Consider the following 22901-nt stretch of genomic DNA (forward strand, 5'->3'; position numbering starts at 1 on the left):
TCACCGCTGAGGCTGTGGTCATGGCCATCTAAACTATGGTCCAGGATCCACATGGACTTTTCAGGTCTCTTCCTGCTAAAATGGGAGGGATTCAAATTCCTGGGGCATTGGAACCGGTTCTGGGGGAGGTGGGACCAGTACAAACCGGACGGTCTGCACCTGGGCAGGACCGGAACCAATGTCCGAGGGGGAGTGTTTGCTAGTGCTGTTGGGGAGGAGTTAAACTAATAGGGCAGGGGGATGGGAACCAATGCAGGGAGACAGGGAAACAAAAAGGAGACAAAAGCAAAAGACATAAAGGAGATGAGGAAAAGTGGAGGGCAGAGAAACCCAAGTCAAAGAACAAAAAGGGCCACTGTACAGCAAAATTCTAAAAGGACAAAGGGTGTTAAAAAAATAATCCTGAAGGCTTTGTGTCTTAATGCAAGGAGTATCTGTAATAAGGTGGATGAATTAACTGAGCAAATAGATGTTAACAAATATGATGTGATTGGGATTACGGAGACGTGGCTCCAGGATGATCAGGGCTGAGAACTCAACATCCAGGTGTATTCAACATTCAGGATGGATAGAATAAAAGGAAAAGGAGGTGGGGTAGCATTGCTGATTAAAGAGGAGATTAATGCAATAGTTAGGAAGGACATTAGCATGGATGATGTGGAATCTATATGGGTAGAGCTGCAGAACACCAAAGGGCAAAAAACGTTAGTGGGAATTGTGTACAGACCTCCAAACAGTAGTAGTGATGTTGGGGAGGGCATCAAACAGGAAATTAGGGCTGCATGCAATAAAGGTGCAGCAGTTATAATGGGTGACTTTAATATGCACATAGATTGGGATAACCAAACTGGAAGCAATACGGTGGAGGAGGATTTCCTGGAGTGCATAAGGGATGGTTTTCTAGACCAATATGTCGAGGAACCAACTAGGGGGGAGGCCATCTTAGACTGGGTGTTGTGTAATGAGAGAGGATTAATTAGCAATCTCGTTGTGCGAGGCCCCTTGGGGAAGAGTGACCATAATATGGTGGAATTCTGTATTAGGATGGAAAATGAAACAGTTAATTCAAAGACCATTGTCCAGAACTTAAAGAAGGGTAACTTTGAAGGTATGAGGTGTGAATTGGCTAGGATAGATTGGCGAATGATACTTAAGGGGTTGACTGTGGATGGGCAATGGCAGACATTTAGAGACCGCATGGATGAACTACAACAATTGTACATTACTGTCTGGCGTAAAAATAAAAAAGGAAAGGTGGCTCAACCGTGGCTATCAAGGGAAATCAGGGATAGTATTAAAGCCAAGGAAGTGGCATACAAATTGGCCAGAAATAGCAGCGAACCCGGGGACTGGGAGAAATTTAGAACTCAGCAGAGGAGGACAAAGGGTTTGATTAGAGCAGGGAAAATGGAGTACGAGAAGAAGCTTGCAGGGAACATTAAGACGGATTGCAAATGTTTCTGTAGATATGTAAAGAGAAAAAGGTTAGTAAAGACAAACGTAGGTCCCCTGCAGTCAGAATCAGGGGAAGTCATAACGGGGAACAAAGAAATGGCAGACCAATTGAACAAGTACTTTGGTTCGGTATTCACTATGGAGGACACAAACAACCTTCTGGATATAAAAGGGGTCAGAGGGTCTAGTAAGGAGGAGGAACTGAGTGAAATCCTTATTAGTCGGGAAATTGTGTTGGGGAAATTGATGGGATTGAAGGCCGATAAATCCCCAGGGCCTGATGGACTGCATCCCAGAGTATTTAATGAGGTGGCCTTGGAAATAGCGGATGCATTGACAGTCATACTCCAATATTCCATTGATTCTTGATCAGTTCCTATCGAGTGAAGGGTAGCCAATGTAACCCCACTTTTTAAAAAAGGAGGGAGAGAGAAAACAGGAAATTATAGACCGGTCAGCCTGACATCGGTCGTGGATAAAATGATGGAATCAATTATTAAGGATGTCATAGCAGCACATTTGGAAAGAGGTGACATGATAGGTCCAAGTCAGCATGGATTTGTGAAAGGGAAATCATGCTTGACAAATCTTCTGGAATTTTTTGAGGATGTTTCCAGTAAAGTGGACAAGGGAGAACCAGTTGATGTGGTATATTTGGACTTTCAGAAGGCTTTCGACAAGGTCCCACACAAGAGATTAATGTGCAAAGTTAAAGCACATGGGATTGAGGGTAGTGTGCTGATGTGGATTGAGAACTGGTTGTCAGACAGGAAGCAAAGAGTAGGAGTAAATGGGTACTTTTCAGAATGGCAGGCAGTGACTAGTGGGGTACCGCAAGGTTCTGTGCTGGGGCCCCAGCTGTTTACACTGTACATTAATGATTTAGACGAGGGGATTAAATGCAGTATCTCCAAATTTGCGGATGACATTAAGTTGGGTGGCAGTGTGAGCTGCGAGGAGGATGCTATGAGGCTGCAGAGCGATTTGGATAGGTTAGGTGAGTGGGCAAATGCATGGCAGATGAAGTATAATGTGGATAAATGTGAGGTTATCCACTTTGGTGGTAAAAACAGAGAGACAGATTATTATCTGAATGGTGACAGATTAGGAAAAGGGGAGGTGCAACGAGATCTGGGTGTCATGGTACATCAGTCATTAAATGTTGGCATGCAGATACAGCAGGCGGTTAAGAAAGCAAATGGCATGTTGGCCTTCATAGCGAGGGGATTTGAGTCCAGGGGCAGTGAGGTGTTGCTACAGTTGTACAGGGCCTTGGTGAGGCCACACCTGGAGTATTGTGTACAGTTTTGGTCTCCTAACCTGAGGAAGGACATTCTTGCTATTGAGGGAGTGCAGCGAAGGTTCACCAGATTGATTCCCGGGATGGCGGGACTGACCTATCAAGAAAGACTGGATCAACTGGGCTTGTATTCACTGGAGTTCAGAAGAATGAGAGGGGACCTCATAGAAACGTTTAAAATTCTGATGGGTTTATACAGGTTAGACGCAGGAAGAATGTTCCCAATGTTGGGGAAGTCCAGAACCGGGGGTCACAGTCTAAGGATTTAGGACCGAGATGAGGAGAAACTTCTTCACCCAGAGAGTGGTGAACCTGTGGAATTCTCTGCCACAGAAAGTTGTTGAGGCCAATTCACTAAATATATTCAAAAAGGAGTTAGATGAAGTCCTTACTACTAGGGGGATCAAGTGGTATGGCGAGAAAGCAGGAATGGGGTACTGAAGTTGCATGTTCAGCCATGAACTCATTGAATGGCGGTGCGGGCTAGAAGGGCCGAATGGCCTACTCCTGCACCTATTTTCTATGTTTCTATGTTTCTATGTTCTTCGTTGTGGTGGATGCATATACAAGTGGATAGAGTGTATAATCATGTCTACCAGTATATCCACAGTTACCATTGTGAGCCTTTGTGTCATGTTTGCCACTCATGGTCTGCCTGACATCGTTGTCAGCGACAACGGACCTTGCTTCACTAGTCTGGAGTTTCAAGAGTTCATGAAACTCAATGATATCAAACATGTGAGGTCAGCACCATTCAAACCCACATCTCATGATCAAGAAATGTGTGCTTCCAAACCATCAAGCAGAGTATGAAATGTGTAACTCAAGGTTCAATGCAGACTCAACCGTCATGCATATTGCTTCGTTACAGTACAAAATCTCACACGCTTACTGGGGTCTCCCCCTGCTGAACTATTGATGAAGAGAGGTCTTAAGACTAAGCTCTCTCCTGTCCACCCTGACTTAAACGATCATGTTAAATACAGATGTCAAAGTCAGCAGTGGTATCATGATTGTGCTGCTAAGCCACGCGACATTTCTGTTAACGATCCTGTGTATGTACTAAATTATGGTCAAGGTCCCAAATAGATCGCCGGTACTGTTACAGTCAGGGAGGGTAACAGAGTGTTTATCGTCAAGCTCAAGAATGGGCAAACATGCAGGAAACATGTGGATTCGATAAAGCTGCGGCACAGAATGAATTGGAACAGTCTGAGGAAGACACAATCAGTGACCAACCAACCTACCCTCAGTTATCAGAGGACTCCGCTGTCATCAATGAATCTGGACTTTCAATCCCTGACATGGTCATTGCCACTCCCATCAGATCGGCTACCCAGCCTCCAGTCATAACAGACTCAGAACACTCGCCCAAGGCTGGAGTTGAACGGAGACGATCAACTCGGGAGCGGAAAGTCCTGGACTGTCTCAATTTGTAAAAAGACTGTTATTAATATCTTAAAGGGGGATATTGTCATGTATGTATGCTTGGGGTTACTAGCCACCAGGTGGTGCCACTGTCGGAGGTCATTGGGCTGTACGCATGTGTGCGCGGCCCAGGTATAAAAGGCAAGACATCATGTAATGTAATCACTTGGGGCCCGAATAAAGTAGAGCCAGGATTGTACCTGTGTTAGTTTACAGTATTCAGTCTATCGAGTTATTGCGTACATAACAATAATGACTTACGCCGTGATTCTGGGCGGCAGTGGGCGGGAGCTCCCAATCGCGGCAGCACATGCGATCCTCACCAAAGTGCTGCTGAGGATTGAGTCAGGCCCAGGGAGGGGGGAGCACATAGTGATAAAAATTTTCACCAAAAATAAAAACCACTGGAAGACCTTCAGGGGACCCCATATATATAAATCGCTGAAAAATAAATATTAACAGAAGTTCACTAACCATTTTTTGCAGGTCTTCTTACTTACCATTGGGGTTAGATCTGTCTTCACGCAGTGGTCCTTCCCCCTGCTGCTACCGACTCCCGCCCGGAGGAATCATCCCGCTTGGCAGGCAGGAGGACATTTACGTTCGTTGCGCGCCATCACCCCCGTCAGCGGGCGTTTCCCACTGGTCCTCCCCTCCCACTGGTGGGAGGCCTCCACGAAAATGGCACCGAGGGGGACCGCCCAAAAATCTCGGCAGCAGCCATCAGCAGTGGGCAGTAAGGTCACCAATTTTAGGCCCATTGTCTCTGCATAAATGTTACAATTTCATGCATTTCGATTTTTTGTTCAGAATTGTGTAGTAATATGATGCATTGGAAAGAGGGGTCAGTGCCTCCAATTTACCTGGCACCAATGTAAGTGAAACTCACCAATATTACCCCATGAGAATTCCACAGAAATCAATATAACATGCTTAGTCATTTCATCTGACATATATTGAAAAAATAGCAACTGCATTCTTTGTTGAGATAGATAATTGGCAGAGTATGCTCAGTAACAATTTTGAATTTTTACTGTAACTAAATAAATTGCATATTCCTACACACCCATAATTGACCCAATTAGTTTTGTCGGTACACAACTGTAAACAGTTGGCTGCAATGTTTAAACGATATCAGAATTTACAGACTGATATAAATATTGTTAAAAATAGCTTTGACTCCTAAATTGTTACTTTTTGTGTGACAGAAAGTTATTAACTACTAATCGTCCAAATGTCACCCCCAACATGGTTACACCTGGACCAGATGGAAAGCACACTAAGGAATAGATGAGGCTCTGGTTAAATATTTTTCAGAGCTCTATAGTACAGTGGCTATACTTGAGGACTGAAAAATAGCAGATTATTCTTGAGGGAGCTATGCACAAATGGAAACTCTTGACCTCAATGCCCACTGCCAACTGTTTACCTTATAATGAAAACCTGTTAGACTTTAGCCTTGGATTTGCAATTTGTGCATATCTGGGATTTTCATGATTGCTGAAAGAACATGCATTTATAGTGAGCCTTTCACAACCTCAAGGCATTCCAAAGCATTTTACAGCCATCAAAGTACTTTTAAAGTATAGTTACTGTTTTAATGTAGTATATAAGCATTAATGGGGGTTTTCATTGGGCCGAAGTTTCGGGCCGCGCCTAGAATGGCGCAGCCCCGAGCTGGACGCCCGTTTTTCACGCTCAAAAGTGCGCAGGAAAAAAACTGCGAGATTCTCCGGCTCCTCGGAGCTCTTCACCAGCTTGATGCGGCGCGCAGATCACAGCGGGGGGGCGGAGTCAGACACTCGCGCCGATTCTCTAAGCAGTGGGGGACGGGCCTAATTTAAATAAGGCAACGTTGGAGTGTGCGCGCACGCACAGTGTGAAACAAACATTGGCACTCGGCCATTTTTAAAGGGACTAGAGGAAAAGTGAAGATTTGTCTCGTGGACCCTTGGAAAGGTTTGTGATTTAATTTTAGTGATATTTTTGTGTGTGAGGGAGTGCTTTTAGCAGCACTGTTGAATAAATCACGTGCTGAAATCAGTGAGTGCAGCTTTTCACTGGTAAACTTGCAGAAACAGGTGCTGCATTGGTGCATGCAAATTAAGGACTGTGTGTTTTGAGAAATAAGAGTGCCAATTCTTGATCAATGTCCACCAAGAACAAAGAATTTCTTGCATGAGGAAGTGGAGATATTAGTCAACGTAATTGAGCAGTGATGGCAAGAGCTAAATACCAGCAACAGAGGTCGCATAAAAGTGCCACCAAAAGAAATGAAGAAACGCTGGAACCAAGTTGCAGAAGATTACTGCGCAGTGGTACATACCATGATATCTGGAAGCCAGTGTAAAAAGAAATGTCACAACCTTGGTCAAGCAGTTAGTGTAAGTAATATTTTCCATTTTTAATTTAATCGTAATTGAAACCTGGCAATCTGTATGTCCCATCTTGCAGACTGACACACTCTGTAAAAAGTTATATTTTACTCTTTGCAGAAGAAATTGGCCCACAACAAAAGGGAGGCAACTCGGACAGGAGAAGGCGTGCCCAATCTGCATGCACTGATAGCCTTGGAACAAAGGGTAGCTGCTATGATGAGTCGTACATGGAGAAAAGCAATCGGTACAGCACAAGCTGGGCCCGCACGTGAGGAAGAGGGTAAGTCCTGAAAATGCATCGTGGCCCTTTAAATCAACCTGCTGCCTGGCCTGCTATGTGTGAGAGTACTCATGCCACACACCCGGCCCCCTCCCTTGCTGTTAAACATTTGACTGTTCTGATGTATTTTGCAGAACATAATGATGATGATGATGATAATGATGCTGCTGCTGCTGCTGCTGCCAACCCTGAGGATCCTGAGGATACAGAACAAGAATCAGTACAACCAGATGTGGACGAACCAGACTGGATGATGGCAGCGATGACTGAAATGTCTGCAGGGGAGAGCTTCCAAATTAATGTTTATGAGATCCCATCAAGGGGCATCAGAGTTTCAACCTCTAGCATAGGTCTTGATTCCACCTTCCATGGTTTTGATTCTGATGTTGCGGGTCTCAGTGGTGCTGCTGGTATAATGCAGCATTCTACAGTCAGTGCACTACCGTCCGAGCCTGTGCCTCCCTCTCGCATAGGTTCTGGTTCCATCTACTATGGTTTTGATTCCGACGCTGCGGGTCCCAATGCTGCTGCTGATATCATGGAGCAGTTTGCACCCATTCACCCACCATCCCAGCCCACGGCTCACACTCGAGTGCTGTCGTCTGGAACACCAAACATCCCACCATCCCAGCCTGAGCCTCTCCCTCTAGTTCTGCCGTCTGGAACACAGAGCGTCCCACAGTCCCAGCTCGCGCCTCCCTGTGTAGTGGTGCCACGAGGCAGACCCAGGCAGAGGAGAAGGAGATTGGAGACACGCTCTCCTGAGATGCAGCGTGCAACAGATGCAGCTCAGGTTGTGGCATTGGGTATGGAGACCAATGAGCTTACCCGATCACTCATCGGTGACGTCAGTGCAGTGGGTGAAGAGTTGACGGGAGAAATAGCAGTCATGACATGGGAACTTAGGGAGGGAATGTTCGAGGGAGTGCAATCGACGGCACAGGCCGTCAGGGAGGGCATGCAAATGATGACACAGGCCATCAGGGAGGGCCTGGTTGAGGTAGCTGCTGCAATAAGGGCACAGAGCCCGGCTAATCAAATGACACCCCCATGAGGAAGTGAACATTCACTGACATATGGATGAGACATGGTTGCAGCCTTTCTTTGCTGCTTTTGTTCTTGTTCTTGATGTAGCTGTAGTAGCGTTTTTCAAATTGAAATTGTTTTGTAAGTTTTGTAACTTTACAACTTATAAGTGATCTTATGGTTTTTAAGTGATCTTATAGTGTAAATGCTCTCACATTTTGTATCTTATTTAATTTTGCACCTAAAAAGTGATCCTGAAGTTTAAGTGTTTTTCACATTGAAACTGTTTTGTAAGTTTTGTAACTTTACAACATATATGTGATCTCAGGGTTTTCAAGAGATCTTATAGTGTAAATGCTCTCACATTCTGTAACTTATTTAATTTTGCATCTAAAAAGTGATCTTGAAGTTTAAGTGATCTTAAGAGTGTAAGATTTTTCACATTGAGATTGTTTTGTAACTTTTGCAACTTTACAAATTTATAAGTGATCTTAAAGTTTTTAAGTGATCTTCAAGAGTCATATTAAAAAGTATAGTTTGATACAACAAATATTTTATTACAGTGACGTTAACTTTTCTATAAAATATTTTTTCATTAAAACTGTTTCATGTTCCATTAACACAACACAACGTAGGAACAACTGCAAAGAATAAACATGTCCATACGCAATAGTGGTCGCAGAGCCCTCAGGCATCAGTAGTTGAAGTGTTCATGGATGAGCTGCTGGCGCAAGGCTCAAGCAATCGTTGAAGGGGCACGATGGACTGCCCTCCTCCGACCTCATGCTCTGGCATCAGGCACTTGCATGCTTTTCTGATCGTCGTCATCATCCACATCCTGGTCTTCCGTAATACTATCATCATGCACTGGACCCTCACGTAGGTCTTCTGGTTCCACTACCAGCTGCTGCTGCCTCATGATGGCTAAGTTATGAAGCATGCAGCACACAACAGTGAAGTGACCGACAATCTGAGGAGAGTATAACAACTGTCCTCCAGAATGGTCCAGGCATCGGAATCGCTGTTTCAATATGCCAATGGTCCTCTCAATGATGCTGCGCGTCGCAATGTGCGCCATGTTGTATTGACGGCCAGCTTCTGTCCATGCCACGCGTAGGGGCGTCATGAGCCAGGTGGTCAGGCCGTACCCTTTGTCTCCCAGTAGCTATCTCTGCCCTTCTGGCTGCTGCTCAAACATGTCAGATATAACGCTGTCACGTAGAATGATCGCATCGTGGGTGCTGCCAGGTTATCTCGCATCGACTGACATGATGCGCTGCTTGTCATCACACACGAGCTGCACATTGATAGAGTGGAAACCTTTCCTATTTCAATACTGCTCAGATTCCTCCACAGGTGCTCACAAGGCTATGTGGGTACAATCAATGCAGCCTGTACCTTTGGGAAGCCGGCAATCCTGAAGACGCCCACAGCCCTCTCAAGGATCACTTGTGCGGTCATTGGGAAATTGATTAAGTCATTCCTTCGTGCATACAGTGCAGCCATGACCTGGTAAATGCAGCCATGTATTGCACGTTGAGAGATGGCACACACATCTCCAGTTGTAGCCTGAAATGATCCCGAGGCATAGAAAGAAAGTGCAGCTGTTACCTTCACTGTAACAGACAGGGCAGTTGGTGTTCTGCTTCTGGGCTGCAAATCTGCTCTCAGCATATCACAGATCTCAGCGACAACTTCTCTGCGGAAACGCAGCCTTTTGACACAATCAGCCTCGCTCATGTTCAGGTACTAGCGCCTGGCTCGATATTGTCGACATGGGTAAGGTCTCCTACCCATCAACCTACGGGCTATGACGTTCCTGGTGCGGTGAGCTCTAATCAATTCTCTCCTATGCAGTGAATTGCTGGTGAACCATTGCATAATACGTGGTGTTGACAATGCAGCACCCATTCTGCAAATTTAAGTTTAAAAGTGTCTATGTGGCTGCCTCTCCCTGTCCCTGGCAAAATGGTCTCAGTCCCCCTCACAGCTCGAAGGCTGCTTGATTGCTGTGTCTTTGCCTGCCGTCCAGTCACTGATGAGGCCCCTATCGCGTGGCCGAATGACCTCAACCCCCTTCGCAGCTCGAAGGCTGCTTATTGTTTCTTCGGCTGCCGTCCAGCCGCTGATGGAAGGAAGGCCTGCCTGAAGCACCGCAGCTTGAAGGCTGCTTGCTGCCGCTGTTGAGCTGCCATCGAGACACTGACGCCACCCCTGTCTCCAACATGGAAGGCCTGCCTGAAGCACCGCAACTCGAAGGCAGCTGCTGTTTCACACAGGTAGGAACATGGATTATTTAATCTTTTCTTTGCTTATAAATTTTTATTCAGGTTGGATCTTTATTTGTATAAGTATGACTGCTGAATGATTGTAGAATTTAATTACTTCCCTTCCCCCGCTCTTCCCCCCCCCACCCCTCCCCCCCCCCACCGCTCGTTCCCTATGCCTAATTTGTAACCTACGCCTGATTTGTAAATTGTAGGCATGGTTTTTTTCGAGCATACAAAAATCTTCACTTACTCCATTCTAAGTTAGTTTGGAGTAAGTTTTCACTGCCTAAACTTTCAAAACAGGCGTAAGTGGCCGGACACGCTCCCTTTTGAAAAAGAAATTCTGTTCCAAAGTGAAACTGTTCGAACTGACTAGAACTGGAGCAAACTAAATGCCGAGAATTGCAATTTCTAAGATATTCCATTCTAAACCAGTTGCCCCAAAAAAACAGGAGCAACTCAGGCCGAAATTTGGCCCCATTGTTTCTAACATGAAATGATCAGACTGTATCACGTGCACAAATTTAAAAAAAACACAATACTTGATTTGTTAGGTCCTGGGAATCAGCACTGAGCTAATTCTGTGCATTTGTGCCTGATGGTATTTTGCATCAATAGGCAAGCATACCAACATGCTAAAAAAGCTGCTTATTGCACTGGCTAGTGGCAAGAGGAGGTTATTATTCAGATGGCAGATTGCAAGAACCATAAAATAAGCCTCTGCTGCTATGGTTTGCAGGGAGGTAAGGTTGGTTATACTTGTGCGTGCTATCTTGTGATCCTGCTGTCTTCAGTTTGAAAGACATTCTGGTGAAGTAAAAGCGCCTTAATTAGATGACAATTGCATGGTATGGTTGATATAATTTATTTGGGTGTTTAAATAGGCATTAGATAAAAATTTCAGAACTGAAGATTTTAAAGAAATTGAAGACATATTGAATTAATGGCCAGTTAGATGGGTGAATTAAATTCTGGTTTGACAGTAGAAAACAGAAGGCAATGATAAATTGAAAAAAATGTGGTGACTGTTCACTGAAAAATTCCCATCAATGTGAAATTATTGTTAGTAAGACTATCTAATAGCAAGATGCAGGTTGACGGCACTTAATGCCAACATAATTTTTTGTATAAGCCTTGTATCATTCACTGATAGTGACATATTTAGAACAGTGTGTGTAATTCTGACTAATCTACCTTCAAAAGGACATTGATGCATTGGAGGTAGGTAAAGCATTTTGTTGTAGGAAGTGATTTATCATTCAGATCTACTCGGAAACTTGCAATTTCATCTGTGACTTTTTAGACCAAACTATAGTACTCAAATTATACTGTACACAGTAAATGTAAAAAATCACAAGCTTTTCCCTGGGATGTCACATTGTGGCAAATCACGAGTGCTGTAGATGGTTCAGAACAGTGAAAAAGATGATTCCAGGATTTAGGATTCCATAACATGATCAGAAATTTATAGACATAAAGGGGGTGAAATTGCCCCTTTTTATAGCCCTATTAGCGCCTCTGGGGGCCGCTAATGGGGTGCAAGACACTTTTCACTCAGGGGAGGGGGATGCTACCACCTACTGGGAAATTGCCCGGGAGTTTGCGGAGGAGCCGACATGGCAGCTCGGCACACAGGGCCACCACACAACCAGCAATTACGTCATCGCTGTGCGAGCCCGACTCCTCACCACCATGCACTGACCACCTAATGTCCCGCAGGGGAAATTGCCTTCTGGGTCGGGAAGCTGGCCGACATCCGCACTCTGGGCTCTAAATAAAGAGGAGGGTGCTAGTGCCCTGGGCCGCCATCTTTTATTGTCAACTGACTCTCGGATCGTTTCAACAATGGCCGCCCTAGTGTGTTCCTGGCCGTCATCGTGCAGATTGAGTCTTGAGTGCCGGGCTGCAGTCCCAGTCACACACTGCCCTGGTTGCTTAGTAGAGGCCATGAGAAGTCTTGCAGAGTGCGCAGAAGCCCTTTGCTTTAATCGAAGGGGAGGGGCGTTGAAGCACATCAATGCTACATGGAGCATCCACATAGCGCTTCCTTGAGCGTCCCAAGTAATGCCCTGGTTACTGTTCACAAACGACATGGAGTGCGCGAGATTGCCCTCCGCTTCCTTTGAGGGGCGATAAGGGCAATTCTGCAGTGGGGGAGCCAGATGTCCCAGCCCCAGAAGGTTACTGCCCCCAATCGAGTCGCATTTCGACCCCAAAGTTTCTTTATAATGGAAAATAAATAGAGCAATATGAACCAGGACTTTAACTGACACCAAGTCTGGATAATATATATATAAAAGCATGCTACTTAACTTACACTGTGACCACAAAGTCCACATATATAACATCATCATCATCATAGGCAGTCCCTCGGAATCGAGGAAGACTTGTTTCCATTCCCAAAGTGAGTCCTCTGATGGCTGAACAGTCCAAGATAAGAGCCACAGACCCTGTTACAGGTTGGACAGACATTCGTCGAGGGAAGGGGTCGGTAGGGCTGGGTTGCCACGCATTCCTTCCGCTGCCTGTGCTTGACCTCTTCACGCTATTTGCGTTGAGACTTGAAGAGCTCAACGCCCTCTCGGTGCACTTTCTCCACCTCGGGCGGTCTTCGGCCAGGGTCTCCCAGGTGTCAGTGGTGATGTCGCACTTTACCAGGGAGGCTTTGAGGGTGTACTTGTAACATTTCCGCTTCTCATCTTTGGCTCGTTTATCATGAAGGAGCTCCGCATAAAGTCTCGTATCTGGCATGCGAACTATGTGGCCTGCCCAGCAAAGCTGATCGAGTGTGGTCAGTGCTTCAATACTGGGGATGTTAGCCTGGGCAAGGACACTGATGTTGATATGCCTGTCCTCCCAGGGGATTTGCAGGATTTTTCAGAGACATCGTTGGTGATATATCTCCAGCGACTGAGGTGCCTTTTATACATCGTCCATGCCTCAGATCCATACAGGAGGGTGAGTATTACTACAGCCCTGTAGACCATGAGCTTGATGGTAGATTTGAGGGCCTGGTCTTCAAACACTCTTTTCCTCAGGTGGTCAAAGGCTGCACTGGCACACTGGAGTCAATGTTGAATCTCCACATCAATGTCTGCCTTTGTTGATAAGAAGCTCCCGAGATATCGGAAATGGCCCACATTGTCGAGGGCCACTCCGTGATTCTTGATGATTGGAGGGCAGTGCTGTGAGGTGGGGACAGGCTGATGGAGGGCCTTTGTCTTATGGATGTTAAGCGTAAGGCCCATGCTTTCATATGCCTCAGTGAATAAATTGAATATATCCTTTTCAGCCTCAGAATGTGCGCAGACACAGGTGTCGTCCATGTACTGCAGCTCAACGACTGAGGTTGGGGTGATTTTGGACCTGGCCTGGAGGCAACGTAGGTGAAACAGCTTCCCACTGGTTCTGTAGTTTAGTTCCACTCCAGTGGGGAGCTTGTTGATTGTGAGGTGGAACATCCGGTCCGGACATGAATTGGGTCTGCAATGGATCCGTTGGTAAGGGTCACAGCCTGCATGTCGTCATGAAGCAGGCGAAGGATGTTGACAAACTTTTGGGGGCATCCGAAACAGAGGAGGACACTCCATAGACCTTCACAGTTGACAGTCCGACTGCGGCAACTACAGGGGAATCTCCCTGCTATCAACCACTGGGAAAGTTGTCGCTAGAGTTCTCCACAATCATCTTTTTCCTGTGGCCAAGGAGCTCCTCCCGGAATCACAGTGCGGATTTCATCCCCAAGGGACACAACGGACATGATCATACAATTATACGAGGCTGAAATAAGATCTGAGTTTGGGAATGTTTTCCCCACAAATTGTTAATATGTAAAATACATTCCCAAAAAAATCAAATTCATTAATTGAATTGAAAAAAAGAACGGCACATATCTCTGTTTCATTAAAAAGTATAAAGATGTAGGCCGGACTTTTGCCGGTGCTCAGTGGATAGCATTGGTGGTGGGTCTGCAGTGAAATTTGATTTGATTGACAGAGGGTCGGGAACCCGCTGTTAAATTGGGCACACTTGCCTTTCCCAATGTCAAATCTGCCAGCACTGAAGCAGAGAGGAAAATTAGGAGGGAGGATCACATGCTGGCAACAGAGATCACCCAATTTTACCATTCATTTAAATTAATGGAAAGGAAATCAGGAATGCTCCCTTATTGGGATGATCAGACTTCTGACCAGATTTTCTGACCAAATGCAAAAGAAGAAAATCTGCCCCATACACTTCTTATTCGTGTTTAAATTTTGCTTTGCACCACACAGCACTGATAAGGACATAAGAACAAAAGAAATAGGAATAGGAATAGGTCATTTGACCCCTCGAGCCTGCTCTGCCATTTAAAGATCATGGCTAAGCTGATCATGGAATCAGTTCCACCTCCCTGCCCGCTCCCCATAACACTTTATTCCCTTCTCGTTCAAAAATCTATCTCCGTTTTAAATATATTCAGAGACCCAGCCTCCACAGCTCTCTGGGGCAGAGAATTCCACAGATTACAACCCTATAAGAGAAGAAATTCCTACTCATCTCAGTTTTAAATGGGCAGCCCCTTATTCTGCGACCATGCCCGCTAGTTTTAGTTTCTCCTATGAGTGGAAATATTCTCTCTGCATCCACCATGTCGAGCCCCCTCATTATCTTATATGTTTCAATAAGATCTCCTCTCATTCTACTGAACTGCAATGAGTATAAGCCCAATCTAGTCAACATATCTTCATAAGTCAACCCCCTCATCTCCAGAATCAACCTAGTGAACCTTCTCTGAACAGCCCCTAATGCAAGTATATCCTTCTTAAATACGGAGACCAAAACTGTACTCTAGGTGTGGCCTCACCAATACTCTATAGATGTAGCAGGACATTTCTGCTTTTATACTCTATCCCCCTTGCAATAAAGGCTAACATTCCATTTGCCTTCCTGATTACTTGCTGTACATGTAGACTAACTTTTTGTGTTTCATGCACAAGGACCCCCAGGTCCCTCTTTACTGCAGCACTTTGCAATTGTTCTCCATTTAAATTATAATTTGCTTTTCTATTTTTTCTGCCAAAGTGGATAACCTCACATTTTGCCACATTGTACTCCATCTGCCACATTTTTGCCCACTCAATTAGCCTATCTATATCCCTTTGCAGATTTTTTGTGTCCTCCTCACAATTTATTTTCCCACCCATTTTTGTATCAGCAGCAAACTTATGTGGCTAAATTACACTCGGTCCCTTCATCCAAATCATTAATATAGTTTGTTAATAGTTGAGGCCCCAGCAGCAATCCTTGCGGCACACCAGTAGTTACTGTTTGCCAACCGGAATATGACCTGTTTATCCCGACTCTCTGTTTTCAGTTCGTTAGCCAATCCTCAACCCATGCTAATATATTACCCGCAGCCCCCTGAACTTTTATCTTGTGAAGTAACCTTTTATGTGACACCATATCGAATGCCTTCTGGAAATCCAAATACACCACATCCAATGATTCCCCCTTAAATTCCCTGCTCTTAACATCCTCAAAGAACTCCAGAAAATTTGTCAAACGCGATTTCCCTTTCATGAAACCATGCTGACTCTGCTTGATTGAATTATGCTTTTCCCAATGTACTGCTACTGCTTCCTTAATAATGGCCTCCAGCATTTTCCCAACGACAGATGTTAGGCTAACTGGTCTGTAATGTAAGATTGCAAAATTCATGGGAAACCCCCCAGTGTTTGGACTCATTGGAAAGGAAATTCGATTTGCAACTATGTGCCAGAAAGTTTGGGATCCTAAAATGCACATGGAATGAACTACGAGTTTTAGCCAAATTTGGGATTTTACAAGGCAGATTGGGTCCGTGTGAAAAGGGCTGAAAAACTAAGGGACAACTAGCCTCCAAAGAAGCCACTCTTTGGGTATTGAAACTGTCTGGGGTATTGAAACTAAACAAATTCTCTGGAGAATTGTGTAAATTTGAAAACCTTTCTCCCCGAGAGACATTAACATAGCAACAATCAACCCAGAGGTAGCCAGCCATCCCTCGAAGCAGGAAACCCATCCAGCGCATACATAATGTTAAAGGCCCATCCAGCCCACATGGAAAACCCAGGCCTAGGCAGACATCGCAAATACCAAAACTAATTTTCCTGATCAAGAAACAAATTCGACAGATCGACACATCCGAGACATGTTATCATTAATGAGCCCGCCAAAATATAGAAACATAGAAACATAGAAAATAGGTGCAAGAGTAGGCCATTTGGCCATTCGAGCCTACACCACCATTTAATAAGATCATGGCTGATCATTCCCTCAGTACCTCTTTCCTGCTTTCTCTCCATACCCCTTGATCCCCTTAGCTGTCAGGGCCATATCTAACTCCCTCTTGAATATATCCAATGAGCTGGCATCAACAACTCGCTGCGGCAGGAAATGCCACAGGATAACAACTCTCTGAGTCCTAAATGGCCTACCACTTAACCAAAGACTGTGTCCCCTGGTTCTGGAGTTCCCCAACATTGGGAACAATCTACCCGCATCTAACCTGTCCCGTCCCGTCATAATCTTGCATGTTTCTACGAGATCCCCTCTCATCCTTCTCAACTCCAATGTATAAAGGCCCAGTTGATCCAGTCTCTCCTCATATGTCAGTCCAGCCATCCCAGGAATCAGTCTGGTGAACCTTCGCTGCACCCCCTCAATAGCAAGAATGTCCTTCCTCAGATTAGGAGACCAAACTGAACACAATATTCCAGGTGAGGTCTCAGCAAGGCCCTGTACAACTGCAGTAAGACCTCCCTGCTCCTATACTCAAATCCCCTAGCTATGAAGGCCAACATACCCTCTGCCTTATTTACCGCCTGCTGTACCTGTATGCCAACTTTCAATGACCGATGAACCATGACACCCAGGTCTCGTTGCACTTCTCCTTTTCCTAATCTGCCAGCATTCAGATAATATTCTGTCTTTGCGTTTTTGCCCCCAAAGTGGATAACCTCATATTATCCACATTATACTGCATCTGCCTTGCATTTGCCCACTCACCTAACCTGTCCAAGTCACCTGCAGCCTCTTAGCGTCCCCCTCACAGCTCACACCACCACCCAGTTTAGTGTCATCTGTGAACTTGGAGATATTACACTCAATTCCTTCATCCAAATCATTGATGTATATTGTAAAGAGCTGGGGTCCCAGCACTGACTCCTGCGGTACTCCACTAGTCACTGCCTGCCATTCTGAAAAGAGCCAGTTCATCCCGACTTTCTGCTTGCTGTTGGCCAACTAGCTCTCTATCCACGTCAGTATATTACCCCCAATACCATGTGCTTTGATTTTGCACACCAATCTCTTGTATGGGACCTTTTGAAAGTCCAAATACACCACATCCACTGGTTCTCCCTTGTCCACTCTACTAGTTACATTCTCAAAAAATTCTCGAAGATTTGTCAAGCATGATTTCCCCTTCATAAATCCATGCTGACTTGGACTGATCCTGTCACTGCTTTCCAAATGCGCTGCTATTTCATCCTTAATAATTAACATTTTCCACACCACTGATGTCAGGCTAAACGATCTATAATTACCCACTTTCTCTCTCCCTCCCTTTTTAAAATGTGGTGTTACATTAGCTACCCTCCAGTCCATAGGAACTGATCCAGAGTCGATAGACTGTTGGAAAATGATCACCAATGCATTCACTATTTTTAGGGCCACTTCCTTAAGTACTCAGGGATGCAGACTATCAGGCCCTGGGGGTTTATTTGCCATCAATCCCATCAGTTTCCCTAATTAAATTTCCTGACTAATAAGGATTTCCTTCAGTTCCTCCTTCTCGCTAGGCCCTCGGTCCCCTTGTACTTCCGGAAGGTTATTTGTGTCTTCATTTATGAGGACGGAACAAATGTTCAATTGGTCTGTCATTTCTTTGTTCCCCATTATAATTTAACCTGAGTCTGACTGCAAAGGACCTACGTTAGTCTTCACTAATCTTTTTCTCTTCACAAATCTATAGAAGCTTTTGTAGTCAATTTTTATGTTCCCTGCAAGCTTCCTCTCATACTCTATTTTCTCCCTCCAAATTAGACCCTTTCTCCTCCTCTGCTGAATTCTAAATTTCTCCCAGTCTTCAGGTTTGCTGCTTTTTCTGGCCAATATATATGCCTCTTCCTTGGATTTAACACTACCCTTAATTTCCCTTGTTAGCCACAGTTGAGCCACATTCCCCGTTTTATTTTTACTCCAGACAGGGATGTACAATTGCTGAAGTTCATCCATGTGATCTTGTAATGTTTGCCATTGTTTATCCACCGTAAACCCTTTAAGTATCATTTGCCAGTCTATTCTAGCCAATTAACGCCTCAAACCATCGAAGTTACCTGTCCTTAAGTTCAGGACTCTAGTTTCTGAATTAACTGTGTCACTCTCCATCCTAATAAAGAGTTCTACCATGTTATGGTCACTCTTTTCCGAGGGGTCTCGCACAACAAGATTGTTAATTAGTCCCTTCTCATTACACATCACCCAGTCTAGGATGGCCAGCTCCCTGGTTGGTTCCTTGACATATTGGTCTCGAAAACCATCCCTAATACACTCCAGAAAATTCTCCTCCACCGCATTGCTACCAGTTTGGTTAGCCCAATCAATATGCAGATTAACGTCACCAATGATTACTGCTGTACATTTATTGTTTGATGCTGTCCCAAAACTTACTACTACTGTTTGGTGGTCTGCACACAACTCCCACTAGCGTTTTCTGCCCCTTGGTATTCCATAGCTCAACCCATGCCGATTCCACATCATACAAGCTAATGTCCCTCCTTACTATTGCATTAATTTCCTCTTTAACCAGCAAAGCCACCCCGCCTCCTTTTCCTTTCTGTCTATCCTTCCTAAACGTTGGATACCCCTGGATGTTGAGTTCCCAGCCTTGGGCACCCTGGAGCCATGTCTTCCTGATGCCAATTACATCATACCCATTAACTGCTATCTGCGCAGTTAATGTGTCCACCTTATTCCGAATACTCCTCGCATTGAAGCACAGGGCCTTAAGGCTTGCCTTTCTAACACACTTTGCCCCTTTAGAATTTTGCTGTAATGTGGCCCTTTTTGCCCATTCTGCCCGCCACTTTTATTTTTCTTCTTTCTATCTTTTGCTTCTGCTCCCATTCTACTTCCCTCTGTCACCCTGCATAGGTTCCCATCTCCCTGCCATATTAGTTTAACTCCTCCCCAACAGCACGAACAAACATTCCCCCTATGACAAAGAAATATCAAGCCAAAGAATCAGGCCAAAGAAAAAATTAACACAAAGAATCAGGGCTGATTTGGCGCGCAGATTAGAATGGCTTCCAAAGTATAACTGGTGCCCTGTTTTTAACGAGTGAGGAGAGGAAAAGGAGAGAGAACACCGCAGTAGTTTTAATGAGCCTTCCAGAGAGCTTGCTACACAGCCTTCTAAGCAGCTCTTCTGAGCATCAACATCTTCAGTCTCGACGACACTCCTGGGCTACACTGCTCTGCTAACGAAGAAGAAGAACAAACACCATCAATGCAGAGAAAATCTGTTCCAGTAACTTCGGACATCGCCATCGTGGCAGCAAATGACCACAGCCAACGTGGTAACATCGAAACCACCGCGATCAATAAATTCTAAGAACAAAACTCTTCAAGAAGAAACCGAAGCTATGAAAGTTTCCACTCTACAATCTGTTCCTAGCTCCTAACAGGTGAAACATTACCTATAAGAAATTTAAAACCTATTGCTGATGGAAGAAAGGTGGGTACTCACCACATCAGCGGACACCACCCAACTAACGACCACACAGTAAAAAGTCTTCCACGATGTTCGGGGTACGGCAAGCAGAACCTACAGAGTACAGCGAACCCCGAAATCGAGAACCACCGCCAACTGACAATAAAAGGATTGGTGAGCATAGTCCCTGTTTGCCCTAGAGTTCAACCTTGTCAGAGTTAGGCATTGGGAGGTGGGAGATGTATTATTTTCTGTAAACATTTTTGAACGTGTGATAAAGTGTTCTTTATTCTAGTGATTGCTAGCTTTTACACTGTATTTTCTTGTCCTTAATAAAATTGCTGTTCTTTGCACCAAAACCAGTTCTCTCTTGCACTTTGTCACATCTCCAAATAAATCCAAAATCTAGAACCCAGGGATTAGGAGCGATTTGAAACGCTTAGAAGGTCAGAAATGAACCTGACCCCAGATCCACCACCCACTAGAGAATGGCAACGGTGGCAGGACTTTGGTATAAAGGATGTGATGCAGAGAATGCTGTTTTGGAGGAAAGAACCAAGATGGAAAAGAGGATTTCCTTCTATGTGTATAAGAAAGTGAATGTCACTAAGGAATGGGTGCTTGGTCTGTTGCGCGCTGAGCGTCCAGGAGACACTGCGGCCCAGTGGCCTGTCAGCAAAGACCAAAAGGAATCAGTAGAAAAGGCAATTTGGTTGGCCTGCTTCCAACAACAGGTTCAGCTCCTCGACAAGAACTTTGAGTCAATGCAGGCAGAACTATGGAAATGTGCAGAAACATCACATGAAAGGGCTTTGGCAGGAGAAAGGTTATGGGGAGAACTCCCTAAGCTGAAGCATGGAAAGGCGCAGCTTTGGAAAGGTTCAAGAACAGCCAGGACAATTTTCAGTGTCAGGTTACAGAGGCTAAGAATAACGAAAAGGTACTGCAGGAGGAAAATATTCATCTTACCCTTCAAGTAAAAGAGCAGGAGGAGAAGTTATGGGACGTACAGGCAGCCTACAAAGTAGCCAGCACTAATGGGTTTGAGTCGGGAGACCACGGTCCCTGCCAGCAACAAATCAAAATTTTAACCCTTGCTCTGTCCAAGGCCAAAGGCATGGTATGCCTAATAACCCCGGGTGTGGCCCGGGTAAACCTGGAAGAGAAGGAGGAAACTGTTCAACCACCACCTGTGGCGCCGGTGACGATACCGGTTCGGCAGCAGGAGGGGCGAACGAGTTGTGGGGCGGACAGGGATATCGGACCACCACCACCTGGGGCGCCGAGGTTCAGCTCGGTTTGGCAGCAGGGAGAGGTGGGCGAGCCAGAACAGGAAGAGCCAGAGCCGGGGCCGATGTGCCCGGTCCAGCAACAGAAGTTCGGCCCGCCCAACGGCGCTGAGGGTCAGGGGACCCTGGAAAGTCAATTTGTGGTTCCCCACACTACCCAACAGCTTAGGGCTATGAAACGTCACCTGGGAAAGCTCACTCCAAAGGGAGACCCCTCGGTCCACTTTATGGAAGTGGAACAGGCAGGGGATATTAACGGGTGCAATGATGCCGAGATAGCAAAAATGCTCCTCCTCTCACTGGACGGCAAGCTGTACCAGTCCCTCTCTGCCGAGAGCAAATGGGGGCAGAGGATATGTGCTGTCATCCAGGAGGACATTCTAGAAGCCATGGGCTGTAATGACGGGCGTCCCTTCTCCAGAGTGGAGAAGACAGTGCAGCTCAAAGGGAAAACCCCACAGGCTTTCGCAGACAGACTGTAGCCTGTGCCCCAGAGCACCTGTGGTGGGAACCTCAACCGGAATCTCCTAACCTGGGAAGAAAGAACCCACTGGCTCTGAAGCCTGGTGGCAAACAGTTCACCATGAATCAAAGCAAAGGCTGTGGCCTGGTTTGACCCGAGAGATCCCCATTCCACCGAGGAGGGAGTAGTCAGGCAACTGATCCTAGCCTACCGGAATGGCAGGGGGACGGAAGAGCACCACGCAAGGGATGGGTCCATGAAATCAGACCTAATCTGGATAAGAGGGAATGGAGACAGGAGGGGTGAAACCCCTCCGATACGAAATGTACCTGCTTCGGTGCAGGAAGAGTGGGCACTGGAGAAAGGATTGTCGGAATCCATGGAAGAGTAGCGCAGAGAAAGATTCTCCAGCCCCTGCCCAAAAATCGGAGAACAAGAAACCAGTCTCTCCCCACACGTTTGACACATTCATGACTGTGCTCCGAACACTGCTAGATGGCCCAGGGAGGATAGCCGCCGCCACCGGTACCGAAATCCCAACTGCCCCATCCCAGCCAAAACAGTGACTAGGACAGACGCAGCCTGTCCCCTGTGTTCTCTCGAGTACGATGCGTAGGGGAGACCGACCGTTCGGATGTAAGTGGAAAATGTGAAAGGGACTTACCTGCTGGATACTGGTGCATCAAGCTGACCCCGCTGCCTCACCTCTGTCTAATGGGGTCCCCTACAGCTTGGTGGATTTCACAGGTGCTGAGCAGGCTGGCTCATTCTCCGTTCCGCTCTCTATTCGTTTGGGAACACTCCACACCAAGCGGACCTGAGTCCTGATGTAGTGGGAACAGGAAGGGAGGGGGATCCTGGGATCTGACTTCATTCTAGGCCATGGGATCCTAGTGGATTTGAGGAACGACTGTCTTTGGGGGGCAGTATGCACGGGACAGGAGAGAGAGGTGGTGGTTAGCCCAGAAAAATGGGATAAAGGGACAGTGTGCACCATGAAGCCAAAGGATTGTTACGACCTTGAATCACTGGTCAGTAACACTCCGATGGAGTACCAAGTGTATGAGAGAGCACACCTTGCAGTTTTTGCCACTCACAAACACGACTGTGGGAGGATAAATGGGGTCGAGGTTAGCATAGATGGGAACCCCATGACCCGACCGTAGAAACAGTACAACTTCCCCAGGGAGGCGGAGGCAGACATGGAAACAGCCTTGGGTTCTTTGGTTAAACAGCGGGTATTGAGACCGATAGCCACCCATGTGAACTCTCCCTT

Source organism: Pristiophorus japonicus, chromosome 1, assembly GCF_044704955.1.
Source record: "Pristiophorus japonicus isolate sPriJap1 chromosome 1, sPriJap1.hap1, whole genome shotgun sequence".
NCBI classification, from domain to species: domain Eukaryota; kingdom Metazoa; phylum Chordata; class Chondrichthyes; family Pristiophoridae; genus Pristiophorus; species Pristiophorus japonicus.